Genomic DNA, 16,852 nt, shown 5'->3' with positions numbered 1-16,852 from the left:
GCGTGATGTATTTTGAATTTTATTCGATTTCGAAGTGAGGGTTGAGGAGGGACATGTGTGTCGCTGTGGCATCCAGGAGGTGCATTACCCTCTAAAAAATGATAACGCTGACATAACGGCCGATAATGTAACTGATATTAATAACAAACAAACTCGCAGACGAGGACGAGTTTGTTTATTATTATTATTATTATCAATAGACCGATCCAGTCCCGACCAATAAGCCCCCGCCCACAAGCTGCCGTCCTCGTTTTAGGCATTAGGGGGTACAACAACTGGCTACTCGCTATGGCGTCACAGCCGGCGAATCTTGAATGCGCGGGCTATGGATTTGGCTTAGAATGCTTTGTTACCAGTCGTGTGTCAGAAATATCTAAAGATAGTTTTATATGATCTGTTTTGGGTTCTATTTTAGTTGTCAAATTGCATATGGTAAGTGAGAATGAGTCATATGTCCGATGTAATGGTGTTTCAGTCAATGAGGAAGTCACCATGGCTGAAAGTGAGAACCGTGCATTACTTCGAAGCACTCATGTCAGGCAGAGCATAATATATTGTCAATTTACAGCATGTCAATAATATATTATTCATCCAAGGAGGGGGTAACTAAATTTTGTTTTTACTTTCCATCATTATTTAAGTATATGGAACGTACTGGAAACCGTAAACACAAGAACAAGTTACAAATCATGTGGATATCATAAATAGATTGTCAACAGTTACATTGCCCACGTTTTCCCTCACTGCTACATTGGTTTTTATTATACAATAAATGAATCATAACATATATTTTATTTGGGCATCTGGAACATGGGGTTGGGCATGTCACCAGGGATAAATCTAGACCTGCACAGAGCCCCAAAATCTGTAGCTGATACCAGTTAACTGTCCCTCTTCAAAAGTTTTAACATAAATATGCCATCCTAAAATAATGCAGAATGTAAGGAAATTATGTTATTAGTTTTTTTCTCCAATCTTTTTGCCTAGGGCACTTAGTTTGGAATTCTAAATTTAGGTAAAAATCCCTGGTCACACTTCCAGAATATTGGACTTAATTAACTGCTAGTATTTAGGTACATGGATGTGAAAACTGTTGAAAACATTAAGAGGATCCAAGATAAAATGAGCACCTGTAACTGCCATGGTTATGGCAAATCAATCGGATCTATGTTCCAGAAAAAGGAACCCTGCGATGGTAAAAGTATCTGATACAGGGTCTGCAGTACTTCCCATCAATTAACTTGCATTGATAAAATATACAACACAAATTAAAATTGATATATGATCTTTTCTTCAAAAGTCTTGTTATGAATCCAAGAATTATTACTGTTAACTACTAAACATGTAAATTAAGTACAACAAATATCTCATAAGGAAGAGAATTTATGGATGTCAACTTCTTAATTATGAGGAACACCACCATCCGTAAATTCTCTTCCTTATGTGTATCACTTCTAAATGCCATCCAAAGTCTTAAATATGTCATAAGTTCAAAGCTTTGATCAACTAAATTACCCGTTGACACCATGACTGTAAGAAGAAATACTTCTGTTATTGCCCCAGAAACCACATGCCTATAGGACATAACACTAAATATAATACATTTCATCTTACAAATCACATGTGAAGTGACAAGTATTACTTATGCATGAAGCAACATACATTTAAATGCAAATATCAGGCAGCTGGACACCTGGAGTTCATTAGATATTTAAACATACATCCCAAGTATGCTTCACAAATACTGGTGTGAACATGACTTTTGCTTAAATAAAAAATACACACAAACGGGGATTCAGGACAGTTCCTTTTTCAGGATACTGACTGATTGTCATCCATAATGTCCTAGAGTTGTTCTAAAATTTGGTAAAGTCATATCAAAAGATAAAAACCCACTTGAAAATGTCCTGAAGCCAGCAAAATCACTGTGCAGTAAATATAAAGCTCATCCTAAACATAATCATAACCAAAACTTGAACAATATGGAAATAACCAACATCCTTAATAAACACTAGCTCTTGCTCAATTATCAAATATTGACAATCTCCTCAGATCAAGGTAAAGAATTACATTTTGGGTGAAATACATTTCAAAATTCACAGTTATATATGAAATGTATTAAGAATTATATCATCTATTCTGTATCAGAATTGATCAGGCACTCTGGATAATGCCAATTGTGAAGGCTGCATTCTACCACTTTCTTGTAGTTTCCTTGAATCAATACATAATTATGTATATTAACGTCAGTCCAAATTCTTAATGCTGCATTCTACCACTTTCCTGTAGTTTCCTTGAAACAATACATATTTATGTATATTAACGTCAGTCCAAATTCTTAAGGCTGCATTTTATCACTTTCCTGTAGTTTCCTTGAAACAATACGTAATTATGTATATTTACCACTGCAAACACGAAAACGTCGTTTTTTCCCGTATATGGTCATTGGACGGAAAAACGACGTTATTTGGACGTTTTCAAACCATCGTTTTTCCGTCCAAATAACGTCGTTATTTGACATCGGAATTTAATGGGAGAGAACGATAGCGTTAAGCTCCTCCCTTTCTTGATTGACATTGTCAATCAAGCAACAGCGTCTACCGGTATTTCTACTTCTCAGATTTCATTGGTCAGTCCCCGCGTGTTAGATTACAGGCGCGCGTTTGACGCTGCACTCGAAGCGCTTAGCGGAAGTACTGAAATCAATCGTTCTGCGCATGCGGATTACTTAATGCCTTCACCAAATTTTCCGTTCTGTGCATGTGCGATTTCGCGTATTGTTTCCTAGATTTAATGTCACCACTATTTGACAATGGTTCATAAACACAGTCACGTGAATGTTCGGAATCGTAATGAGTAACTCCATTTAAATTGAAGAGGATCCCCAGTGATATGGGAGATTCCAAGATGAAACTATTCTATGGCTATCTAGGCTGCCACCCAAACCGATCTAAACGGGACCCGATAGCTTATTGTATGCTATATAGTCATATGGAAGTGGACAAGAACTATACATTGTATTCCGGCCGATTGTTCTTGCATTTACTTATAAGTCAGGAAAATGGACTTAAAAGGGGAGTTGTTGAATGTAATTATTTTAATTATTAAATGTTGCCTATACACTAATCTGGACGAACTTGTTCTGTTTATGTCATCCTATATACTATTAGTATGTTACCGTTCTAAAGTCAACCTCTCACATAACATTATATTGTTCATAGTATCAAAGTTTAATCAACAATATCAAGAGCAGCGATTTAAACCACTGAAACACCCAAACACAAGGCTGTTATCAAGCGCTAGTGCAGACGTGATGCATCGTAAAAACTGTATCGTGATGTCTTCAGAAATTCAATTATACTACGAGATAGTACGGCTAACGCTGACTCACCGGTGGAACAAAGACAATATCGCTAATAAAGGTTTAACGTATTTGAATGTTAATACTAAAGACAAACAATCATTATTTTTGCAGTGACGATATAACACGTATACACGTTTATTGTTAACTTTCATCAGTTTTGCTCTTCATTTTAATAACTTTGTTTTCACATATATATTTAGCAATACCCAACAAGCATGTCATACATAATTATGGGGCAGTTTTCAATCTTGTACTGACTTACTCTGGTGTTAATGAGCGAAGTTTATTGGCTTGTGTGTAAAACCCCGTTTTTCTGGTAATCCTATTATTACCTAGTTTATTTCTATCTAATGACACCCTGTTCTCTGGATCATGGCTCCGTGACTATCCATAACAATTAAGATGAACATTCAGTTCAAGTAAATGAATGAGTTTGTTTTGACGCTACAGTCAGTCAAAAAGCCAATGCTGTGAGGTTTGATAACACACTTCTACCAGGTAGAACACCGTGGATCCTCATTTTCTGCCTAAAGAGAATCATAGTTCATATGCTAATCCATCTGCGAATACCCTCCCACTCAAGATGACCTTACTTGTTGCTAAATCTATCATCTATCCCCCCAATCTCACCCCCGCCCCCACCCCCAACACGCACGCACGCACGCAAATACGCACGCACACACACACGCACACACACACGCACGCATGCACGCACACACACGCACACGCACACACACACACACACACACACACACACACACACACACACACACACACACACACACACACACACAAACAACTGACCTAAATAACCTGGACAGGAAATACTGCTGATAGCCTCTGTTCAACTCAGCCGCGCCACCGCAGAATGTTCGTCCAACTCTGCAGGGGGTATTCTCAGTGGCTTCAAACGCGCTGAAATGTTTTCGCCTTGCATCCAAGATGGTGGACAAGTGAAATCGTATGAAATTTGGCTATTTTAGGTCCTATCTCTTTTTTGATTACCCAATAAAGTCAATTCATAGTTACACGGTTGTGAAGAAGCTTACAACTTTATAAGACTTATTCATCTCATTCCAAAAAGGCTACTCACGCTCACATAAATAACAAAATACATTCATGCGCGGCATTCTCTGCCTAAAGAAGATCATATAGTTAACATGCTAATCCAACTCGAACTACCATCCCGCTCAAGATGAATGTTTTATGTAACATCCAACAGGCCCACATTTACACACGCACGCACGCACGCACGCAAGCACGCACGCGCACACACATATTTGGATTTACCAATCCCTGAATTGAGAAGACGTGCGTTACGAAGCTCCTCCAAGTCATCATCAATATCCGTATATGTCTGTGATATCATTACCCATCCAAAGCCGAATATACATTTATTGTGTTTTCTTGACAACAAATGTTATAATTGGGATAACACTTTCTGAGTAAAGTACAGATTCTCATACTTTCTTGGTTTGAGTCCCGTCCGGGATGTGAACCCACACTGTGAGTGAGGCACCAAATCGCCAGAACACAAAGTTGGCGATCTAACCCAGCCACCGAACTAAAAATGTTAGTCCAGATGACGTATACTTTGTGTACTCCTCTGACAAGAGAAAAATGGCACGGCTTCTATGACCGAAAGCTTTGAACCAACAATGCCTTTAAGAAAGTGGTCAACAGTAACACACATTATATTTGGATACCACTTTCTCAGTAAACTACATAGTTTTAGGGTGGAGATAATAGACGTTGATGGTTGATTATCAATGGACAAATTAAAGCCAAAACTTAACTTATGAATGATTGGTAATGGGAAATGGACAATGGGCAAACGGGAGGCGGGGTAATCAGCGCCATGCCAGTTATCTGTTGGCTTCCCTTGTTGCGTTCCCTTCTTTGCTATCTTTTTACTTTTGTTGTTCTTACAGGTACAAATATATGTTCTCTGCCTCATAGCATTTAATAATATGCACCTGATGAAGGAGAAAGTATATATTCCGAAACGCAGTGTTCCTCCGTTGACATCCATAAATATTTTTCCTTGTGTGTATCAGTTCTTAATGCCCTTCAAATACTCAATCTAGCTTTGTTTTTAAATGTGGTGATATGTGCGTAGAATATAATATGGTCATGCCTATATACATTTGGGTCTTTGTCTACATAAGCATTTAGACATACAATTTAGAGCTAAGGACATTGCTAATTCTGCAGGCATGAAGTACACGTCATAGCAAGCTGTGATCTTTATTCATACTTTAGATATTCGTAATGGAGATCTGTAACTAAAGTTTACCTAATCTTCCGCAACTCTCACCTCCTGACCAGTTGAACGTCTTAGTGCATTCAGATGCCATTGTAAAATTCCAGGCTGCCCCTCTTTCTGTGATGTTTTGACGGATAAAATCTATTGCGTTATAATAATCTCTGTTTGCTGATATATAATAATGTACATGTTGTAAATATTTACGATATTTTAAACGTGTAATTCGATACATATGCAATGCAATGTGAACATAAGTGTGGATGCACGAAGGCGGTAAAAGTCATAGTTATACTGCGATGGATGTAGGGGAATGGTAGGAGGGTGTATGTATGTATGAAAGCACGAATACCGATACATGAGGGCGGATATAGTTATAGTTCGATGGATGTTGGGGAATGGTGGGAGGATGGATTATGTATAAAAGCATACGCATGGATCCATGATGGCTGACGTAGACATAATGGTGGGGAAAGAAGAATGTGATGTATGTGTGTGTGTGTGTGTGTGTGTGTGTGTGTGTGTGTGTGTGTGTGTGCGTGCGTGCGTGCATGCGTGCATGCGTGCATGCGTTGTGAAACGAGGGTTGGCGAACATGTTGTCAGATGATTGTGTGAGTAAGTTAAGTGGTTCAGGATGTGGCAGGTATGAGTATTGACTTGGGGTTGGGGGACTGGTTGTGCCTGTACTGAGGTTTCACTTTTGTTTCACTCACTTATAGTGTTTTCTTTTACTCAAATACTGATTTACGCATTTTAATGACTGAAACTGTAGTGACTCAAAGGTCATACTGGCCGGGCATTCAACATATCTACCCCAACTACATACGTAGCCATTTTTATGGTGTACAATTCTTCTTCCACCTCACACACACACACACACACACACACCACACACACCACACACCACACACACACACACACACACCACACACACACCACACACCACACACACACCACACCACACCACACCACACCACACCACACCACACCACACACACACACACACACACACACACACACACACACACACACACACACACACACACACAAACACACACGCACACACACACACACGCACACACACGCACACGCACGCACACGCATTAATTGTTTTATTAAATGTATCTTCGAGAGTCAGTAAGAAACTAGAAATAACTGCCTTTGTTCTGTAAACCTCACCAAGTTTCACCTTTCGCCTCTTCCTTTGTGGACTGAGGTTTCACATTTGTAAAATGATCTCTCTTATCTGTCTGTACCATCAACTTAACTGCCCTCACCCCCTGCAGTTTTCCCGTCCCATATTGCCAAGCAGGTGACCCACAAGGAGGAATACCGCCCTCCCTCAGTCCAGTGATACTGTGCCTAGCACAATATGTTGGGGATACGTAGCCTTGCTGTGGGCAAACATTTTGTAACAATTTGGCAAACTTTGATATGTAAACAGCAAATATTATTCAGTTTTATTTCAACAAAAACGGAAAAAATCGGATCCTACTTATTTTGTGGATACCATAACAATAAATCAAGCCAATAGATCGTTTGAGCTGGCATGAATATAAAAAATAATTAGCAAGTCGATAGTCATAATTCCCTCTGTTGGTCCCACGTGAAATGTTCTTCATGAATAGAATAGATGGCTGATAGACGTTCGACCGAATAATATCATTTGCTAACTTCAACTGTTCATCTAATTTCCATGAATGTATGTTACATAGTTCATATGTTCATGGGCTTCTTCACTGAATGTATAGTGTGGAGGACTACTTCACTTGAGGATAAGTAACATAAATAATGATGATTACTATGATAGTATTGCCATTATTGCGGGACCAAACTCAAATCCTAAAATGGATTTATCTAACATGGCCGCTGTCGGATTCTATTCAAGGAATCATCATTATTTAAGTACGGGTAAATATTGTAAAGCGTGTATTTTTTCCTAATTTAACACCCTAAAAGAGGCTGTACGTAATGTTGATATCTCATATAGAAATAAACGAGACTCGGTCGTTGTTTATCGTACAATAAACAACTCCCACTCGTCGTTTGTTTCTTAATTACATGACCATATACACTAACATTATATCTTTTCATGTTTATCGGTCAACAAAAGCGACATACGCATTTCCATTTTCATGAGAAACCCTTGCCAAAAGTAGCGCCAACTGCACCATTGCGACAACATCAGGAGCACGTTTCATGATTCATCATAATAAATGATGACATTGGATGCTCGCAAAAACGCGAGCTCATTCCGATCCACTAGTGGCACCCGCCACAAACACATCCAAAGGCAAGCCAATTGTTCACCCGAAAAGGCAGAGAATTGCATCTGACATCATTTTTGTCATTGATACGTCAAACCTGGAAATGCCGTCTACACGTCCAACACAAAGCCCAAGCCAGGACCCAAATCCTTCAAACTCGGCAAAAGTTCTGTTAATTACATACATTTCCCCCTAACCTTAAATAATCTATACTAGTTCTGAAGTAAATCGTATTTACCGTATGAATCGTCTTATGTTATTTATTGCCGATAAACAGAATATGCACACTTTCTGAAAGTACTGTGTGATAAGTCACGCACCAAACCTATACTCTCGATATACATGCTGCTCTTACTTTAAAAAGAATATTGGGTTAACAAGATACGTATATTAAAGTACCATGCTTTCCTGATGTGCTCTCATTCTAATTTGAAATAATGGCATAAATAGTTACCACTCATCTTTCAATATTTTTCAAGGTTGGGTTAATCACGAACATATTTGAATATGTACAACATCTATACTTACTTATCTTTATACTTAAAGGCATCAGGTTTGTCTGTCATAAGACCCCGAAACAAATATGTCCAACACAGCCCAATATTTGGCTCTTGGCTCCTTGTTCTTATATTTTATAAGTATTGTTTAAACAACTGGTTTTTTCTGTAAAATATGTTCATTTCAGAAATTATATGTTATTCTAGCATTAGGTCTGTTGTACGTTTACTGCATCAGCATTACATTAAAACGATATTACATTATATAAATCCATACAGAGGAAATGCTTAACATTTATCTTTTAACTTGTTTTAACGACTTGCTTTATACATATAAATGTGGACATATATGTATGGACATTTGGATGATACAGATATACCTCCTTAAAGATAGTGTTCGTAGATGACTGTAGAAAATGGAATAATTATGTGAGTAATCGGGTTAATACCACGTTCAGCAATATTTAGCCATATTGCGATATTGGTTTCCAACATACAAGACGGACCATGAAATTATGACTTGAATTTGGACCTGGCTTTCTGGTGTGATGTAACACCCCAGAATCTCCGGTAGAAAAAGGGCTCAAAGCACGAATTAAGATCACGAGATGGTACTGATGTATGCATCTGGACATATATTTGCGTAGTATTACTACCTTAATTCATCAGTATATATGTATTTTGCATTAAAGGATATTATAGGATCGACGCTGACATGCGCATATAACCTATTCACCAGTGCTGTAATATTTCATTTCTTCTGACACATATCGACACGAGAAATTATATTTAAATTTAAAAGGAGCCCAAGTTGGATAGAAATTTGAGTCTGAACCTGTTGAACAAGGCTTGTTTCATTTTGGGCTATAGCATTGCCGCAAGGCCTGGGCGGAAGGGAACACCTGTTTGCACCCATCAGATACCAATCACAACTTCTCTCTCCAAACGAAAACAAAATACGAAAAATGTCGGAAGTGTATCCTTCTAATTTTCTATTTAGATACATGTTTTAACTTTAAAGTAATTATATGTATCTCATGTATTATTGGTATCTGTGATGCTGGTACCGTTTTGTTGCCATTGTGTAGCTTTTGTGGAGTTATTATGAATATCAAATACATGCCTTGAAATATGGACTTGTGAAAGAACTCATCATTGAATCATTTGCATTTAAATTAATGCATATACCATTTACTTGGCGTGTATGGACATATTATCCATCTACTTATACACACTTATTATGGACATATACAGAATTTCATTGTACCTTATTATTTAAAAAAATACCCGTGAAGATCCGGGTTAGAATAGGCATTCAACAACCCATGCTTCTACGAAGGCGACTTGGCTCGCTGACTTGGTTGATGCATGTCATCGTATCCCAAATGCGTAGATCGGTGCTCTTGATGATAATGACTAAATTGTTTGGTCCAGACTGGATTATTCACGAACCACCGTCATATAGCTGGTATATTGCTGAGTGCGGCGTTAAACAACAAACAATCAAACAAAATCTATATAATTATTAAACACCTTCCAACAATGAGAAATTAAACTTATATTTTCTAAATATTCTGTTATATTTATAGAATAATTTGATTCATAATTTAATTATTGCGTTGCTTTCTTCCCTGTCATTCAATGTGCATGTTCAAACCCCTAAACTTTTAATATTTCATTTTTCATAAATGGCTACGTTAGTGCGTTGCCTAGATCTCTTGTTACCTACTCACAAGAATAGATTAAAATAATTTGTTTTACTATCATATTTCTGTTTATCTAATTCATAATACGAAATTGTTAATTCATTTATAATAGTATAGATCATATTCGTGTATATCACTATCTGATGCTAAGGTTTTATTTCAGAAAATATAATTAATTCAAAATATAGAAAGATACACAATTTGCCATTATTTGACTTTTAAACTGTACAAAGTATGAAATAATGATCAGAATGCCTGTAACGGGTAGTATTTAAGAAAGAAATATTTGTCGAGAAGTCCCATTTTTCAGATATGCCCTTCAGTAGTATTATTTCATATCTCCAGAGAGAGGTTTACATTGTAGTTCTCATTATTTGTGGATAATTCAAAAAGCAACATAGAAAATATATATGCTACCATGACGAAAGAATACAGAGTATACATAACTCGCAATTCTATATATTCAGCAAACAGCCCCAAACCGAAACTCCACAACATATCCGATTACACTGATTAAGGCTGTCCCAGTTCTCCATGCGATACTGACGCCCGTTCGTCTCCCAGACCATACAGAATAAATTTAAAAGGAATCCAGCTCAAGTCTAGAACGATTTGGCAAGCCTAGATTGCCTTAATTCTATCCATGAAAGTAAGCATTAATAAAAAAATATTTGTTCTTGTCTGCTTCAGATTATATTTTGTAGATACTTATTTTAACTAGGAAAATTGTACTGACACCGGCGCTGTCCCTATTGAAGCTATCCATAAGAATTTCGAATTGCCGTCCATTGTTCGATGTCAATACATCGATGACAAGTGAGGATATCATAAAGTAATCGTTGATGCCGCGCTACACTTTGATAAAAAATATAATCAAGTTGACTGGTGTGTACATTACTACAGTGAATATGTACATGATCATGCCCTAATAATCAAATGCCGTAATGTCAAATACTAATTTATTATTGTGTGATGAATTTAACTGGATCAGTGGTAACATGTGATATTAATATTTCATCAATTTCTTTTCTTGTTGGTCCATCCATGTCTACAAAATGAAAATTATACAATTAAAATGGAGTATAGAACAATTCTTAATTTCAGGCTAGAGCTGTCGAAATCTAGACTTTCCCAATCATTATAGACTTGAGATGGTCTCATGTTTTACATTATTCTCTTGGGTCAACGTCACAGCTCATACCATACACTAACAAGACCAGCTTGCCCCCCGCCGGAGCGCCTGGATTTTGGTTATATCATCTAACATGGCCAACTCTGCTCTTAAGTAAACAAGAACCTAATCAGCGAGTGGTCCTTTATCATCCCTATGTGGCTGCTTATAAAAATCTGATATCTTTTCCCAAAGACCTGGTTAATAATATATTTTCTGCTGAATATTCGAAACAAATAGAGTGAGTTGGTATTACATGTACATATGTATACGGTTCTATTTTAAATGACTGCAGCGCTCCATTATGAAAACAATTTGTTTTAACGCCGCTCTCAGCAGTATTCCAGTGATATATGACGGCGGTCTGTTGTATATGAAATATATGCCAATTGAATCTTGAATCTTGAAAGTTGTAACATTTCTGCAAATAAGTATCACATGCAGTATACAGTATATCAACTGCAATATACTGTATACATCAGTATACAGTGTGTCGCGAGCCCTGCGCTGGGCTGGAGCACACATTTCCTACACCTCTCCCTTCGGCAAACACATCACGAGGGTTGCAACGAGGTCACGGGTCAGGCGTGCACTCGTCAGTTGTCTAATACGGTCAAGAGTAAGATCTTCCGGAAGACCACTGCACTGGAGGTATGTGGATTATTGGGGAGGTACTACGTGTTTGGAACTGGGAGTTGAACACTAAGCACTTTTAGAGAAGAGCTCACAATAAAACGATATGGACTCGCGGACGGACTTGTGTTTTCATTTCAAGACGTACATTTATCAAGTTGAACTTCCTAACTGTAACAATAACTGAACTTTACGTCTTTTATACACATTTGTGATTGGGCGACAATGCGACAACGAGACATATTTTGACCTTGAAAATGTCGCGTTACGGCATCGTCGCCCTTTTGTAAAATAAAGAAAAGGATTATCAAAGAGCGACAATGCGACAAATGGCCAATTGTCGCGCTTTTGTTAATTTTGACACGTTTTGCTTGTTTTTGTGAAGGCGTCAATGCGACAATGCGACAACGAGACAATGTCCCTTCCATAGTATTCCGTGCAAATAAAACTGAGTAATGAAATAGAAGTCAGACATGCCAGTTAAAAGATAGAGTGTTGCAGCTTCTGATTTCATAGATCTTCAAAAAGGGTATTCAATAATGGGATGGGTGATGAGTTCAACTGCATACGCTGTGATTAACAATAATGCTCCGAGTCAATACACTTTGTCAAATGTATGACATGTATTACGTGAATGAACATATTGTTTATACTCGTCCATGTTTTTGACGGACAAAATAATTTACATGCTCGGTAAAACTGAGGACGGGCATCATTGTGTGTTTCCGTGCTTTGTTCAGGTGATCAATTGACTTGTCCTTGCATGTGTTTGTGACGGGTGCCACTTGTGTGGCAGGATACGCTCACCTTTTCCCGAACACCCATTGGATGACCTGAACCACTTCGGATTTTTATCCCACATCAGTCTGATACACCATGATATAACTGAAATACTGAAATACTGTACAGTTGAAAATGATGTTTAATGCGATTACCGTAGTGTGTTACTGCAACTGTTCATATTTTGTGCAGTGATGTTATGTTATATGTAAAAGAAAGCATATTCAATTATCCAATTGATTTGAATAGAATATACTTGCGTCAGTGTATTTTATTAACGCCCCAAATCGTAATATAAACACATAAAATAACAGATCACGCATGGTGCCTTGACTTACTACTAGATTTAATGGGCCACCCCGGAATAAAATAGTTCCCCCCAAAGCGAGGAACATATGTTTTAGTATGTTTACAAGAAATATATTCCAAACAATATCCTCATTAGATGAGAAAATCTTTTACAGAATTACCTCAGTAAGTCAATTACAATGACAGAGCGTCGTAATACATTTACATCAAGTACAATACGTCAAAATGGCCGACACGATAAACGTGACGGGAGATATTTTCGAAATTGTTAATTAACCTGTTGCTATTTCAAGCCTTTGGCATCACTGATCAATTGGCCGATCATTGAAAGGTGATTGTGAAGATGTGTCAAGTAGATACTAAGGTAAATTCATAGATTTCTGTAAATTGTCACTGCGACCGTTTGGATTTTTTTTCGTGTTTTTTCTCTCTGGGATGGGTTGTAGCGAGGGTAACCTTAAATGGGCTTTCAACCACGCTTCTGTATGAATTCGTACCAGGGAATTCCAAGGGTTTTCCCCAGGAATGTGGAAGTAGTCAGTGTTTACGCCTTTTCAATAATACAGTCACGTGAAGAACGTCATGTGACCGACCTCGCTTCCAAGTCGTATATCTTGTAAACTTCACATTAAAAAATTAGTTATTGTTATAACCAAATGAAACACAACCCATTATCCGATAGGGGTAACTGTAGATAGCCGTTACCACAATAAACTTAGTAACATTGTTTGGTTTGACTTCTTGGCGCGTGTCTGAATTCCATTAACATGTAACATATCCTAAAACTAGCTTATCAGCAAATCTCGCTGCACTGCGCGCGACAGATACTAGAGCAAGGCATGCCAGAAATACGAAACCTAAAGCTTCCGAAAGGAAGCCTTGGACATCACGTGCGTCGGGGGACCAGCGCCATCTGATTGGCCGTTAACAGTTGTACAAGGCGGAGCAAAAAGCATCGTTTTTCCGTCCATTTTACGCTTGAAAAACTCGACCCTTTTCTGGACACTTTCTAGACGCTGACCAATTAATCAATTTTAATGAATTTTTAGTCGTTTTTCCGTCCAATGACCATATACGGAAAAAAACGACGTTTTCGTGTTTGCAGTGTTACGTCAGTCCCAATTCTGAAGGCTGCATTCTACCACTTTCCTGTAGTTTCCTTGAAACAATAAATAATTATGTATATTAACGTCAGTCCCAATTCTGAAGGCTGCATTCTACCACTTTCCTGTAGTTTCCTTGAATCAATAAATAATTATGTAACGCTTGAACCTTCGTAACTACAGACTAACAACATAGAGGAGTTGTTGTTGTTATGACTAAACCTGAAAACACACGTTTGTTTTATATCCAGGGAAACTATATGCAAAACATATTGAAATAGGGATGTATTCATCAGTTAGCGACCTGAACCTCAGCATATAAATATGACAATCGTTGTGTCAAGTTGTTCCGCAAGGTCACAGCTGCCAGCATGCAATTGTCTTTTCCCATTCATTTATAAACGCTGAAAATCATATTCATAAGATTGTAAACAAATGTATGAGAATGTATTACTTGTCTTGTATATACTATGTATGTAAATGAAAAAACTACTTAAAACAAAGAAAGAACACCAATATATATATTTTATTGTGTATATGCTTAATGCATATAATGACATATACATATAATGCATGACTCGACATATACATATAATGCATGACTCTACATATACATATAATGCATGACTCGACATATACATATAATGCATAACTCGACATATACATATAATGAATGACTCGACATATACATGTAATGCATGACTCGACATATACATATAATGCATGACTCTACATATACATATAATGCATGACTCTACATATACATATAATGCATGACTCGACATATACATATAATGCATGACTCGACATATACATATAATGAATGACTCGACATATACATGTAATGAATGACTCGACATATACATATAATGCATGACTCAACATATACATATCTTTACTGTACGGTGAACACTCTGGGATACTGTTATGCTGAGTCGATTGTCCATGTAGGATTCTTGTCACTAAAGCGACCCAACTGAGGGGAGATCAGCATCAAGTCTCACAAACATCGGATGCAAAATTGTCTTTGGTTTGCAAGAAGGGAAGGAACTTGTCTTAAAGCTCGTGTAAAAGTGGCGCACATATTTAAATATATGATATGCGAGAGAATGTATATTTTTACCATAAATATACTATCCAAAAAAGAAACGCATAGGTGTTACTGATATGTCAAAACGAAAATAATACCTATTGTATTCATATTATCGCCCAAATATGTATCAATATTGGTAAGAGCATCAATTGACACACTTCCGTTTGCAACAAATCGATTTTGCTTGAAAATGTTGACTTTGATGTGATTTTTTGAGAATGAGTAGGAAATGCATCGCAACAACGCAACAAGTGGCATCTTGCACGTTGAAATTGGGCAGGAAAAGCATGCAGTGTTTGGCAATATAAAGCAAGCTTGCTTTCGGAAATAGGCATTCGTTCAGAAGGTGTTTCCAAACCAAATGAACATGCCACGTCTTGATGCTGCCACAAGGAACATCGCCATTGGAAGACTGCAGGCTAGAGAGTCCCAATCTTCTGTTGCCCGACGTCTGAATGTTAGCCAAAGCACAATATCACGGCTTGCAGCTCGCTACAACCAAACAGGCACAACAAATGACCGTCCCCGTACAGGAAGACCTAGAGTCACCACACCAGCCCAGGATCGCTACATCCGGGTCCTCCATTTGCGTACTGCTACGGGTGAGAGCACTGCAGCCAGGACTTAGGAGGATATCAGGCCAGACTGTATGGAACAGGCAGAGAACTGCCTGGAACCTTCGCAACTGGCGACGCATTTGGTTTAGCGATGAGTCTAGATTTCTGTTGCAGAGACGTGATGGTAGGAACCTGGTCTACAGACGTGTTCATGAACGTTATGCCCCTAACTGCGTGCGTCAAGTGGACAGATTTGGTGGAGGGAGTGTGATGATGTGGGCGGCAATATCCTACACTGACCGTACCGATCTTGTCCACATCCAGGGAAACCTAACGGCTGTACGCTACAGAGACACCATCCTGCTACCACACCTCCTGCCAGCCATTGACGTCCAACGTGAGATTTTCCAGCAGGACAACGCCCGACCCCACACGGCACGTGTCACAATGACCTTTCTCGCCGCTAACAATGTCAACGTGCTCCCCTGGCCGTCCTGTTCCCCGGATCCTAACCAAATAGAGCACCTGTGGGATGAACTTGATCGCCGTCTCCGTCAGCGTCAACATCAACCCCAAACTCTCCAGGCACTAGCTGCATTTCTGCAGGAGGAGTAGCGGAGGATTCCCCAGGCCGTTATCCAGCGTCTCATCCAGTCCATGACAAGGCGTGTGAGAACTGTTATTCGTGCACGTGGTGGGCACAACAGATATTGATACTCCATTCACGTTTGAGGAATATTGTCAATGCCTTACCACAAGTTATGGACATCATTGTATAGACATTTATGTCCCCTAAATGGATGTAAATTGTCATGTACTCAAGTTCATTTCCTACTAAGTTATTCATGTTTGAATATACAACAGTTTGCCTCACACATACAGTGTACTAGTATAAAAAAAATGAAGAATTTGTTGCACACTCTGTACTGGTAACTGCTATCTTCATGTTTTGTAAATACCATGATACAAGCCTAAAAGACAAAATCATAAAATTATTAATAAAACACCTGATATGAAAGCGAAAGCAATAATTTGTGTCAATTTTAGTCATGGCGGGCTTTCCTGTCCATGTAAAACATTCAGGCCTTGATTAGCAGTTCAATTCGC

Source organism: Haliotis rufescens, unplaced genomic scaffold (genome assembly GCF_023055435.1).
Source record: "Haliotis rufescens isolate VD_foot unplaced genomic scaffold, xgHalRufe1.0.p SCAF_4, whole genome shotgun sequence".
Classification (NCBI taxonomy): domain Eukaryota; kingdom Metazoa; phylum Mollusca; class Gastropoda; order Lepetellida; family Haliotidae; genus Haliotis; species Haliotis rufescens.
The sequence above is the reverse complement of the archived record's forward strand: the minus strand, read 5'-3'. Positions refer to the sequence as shown.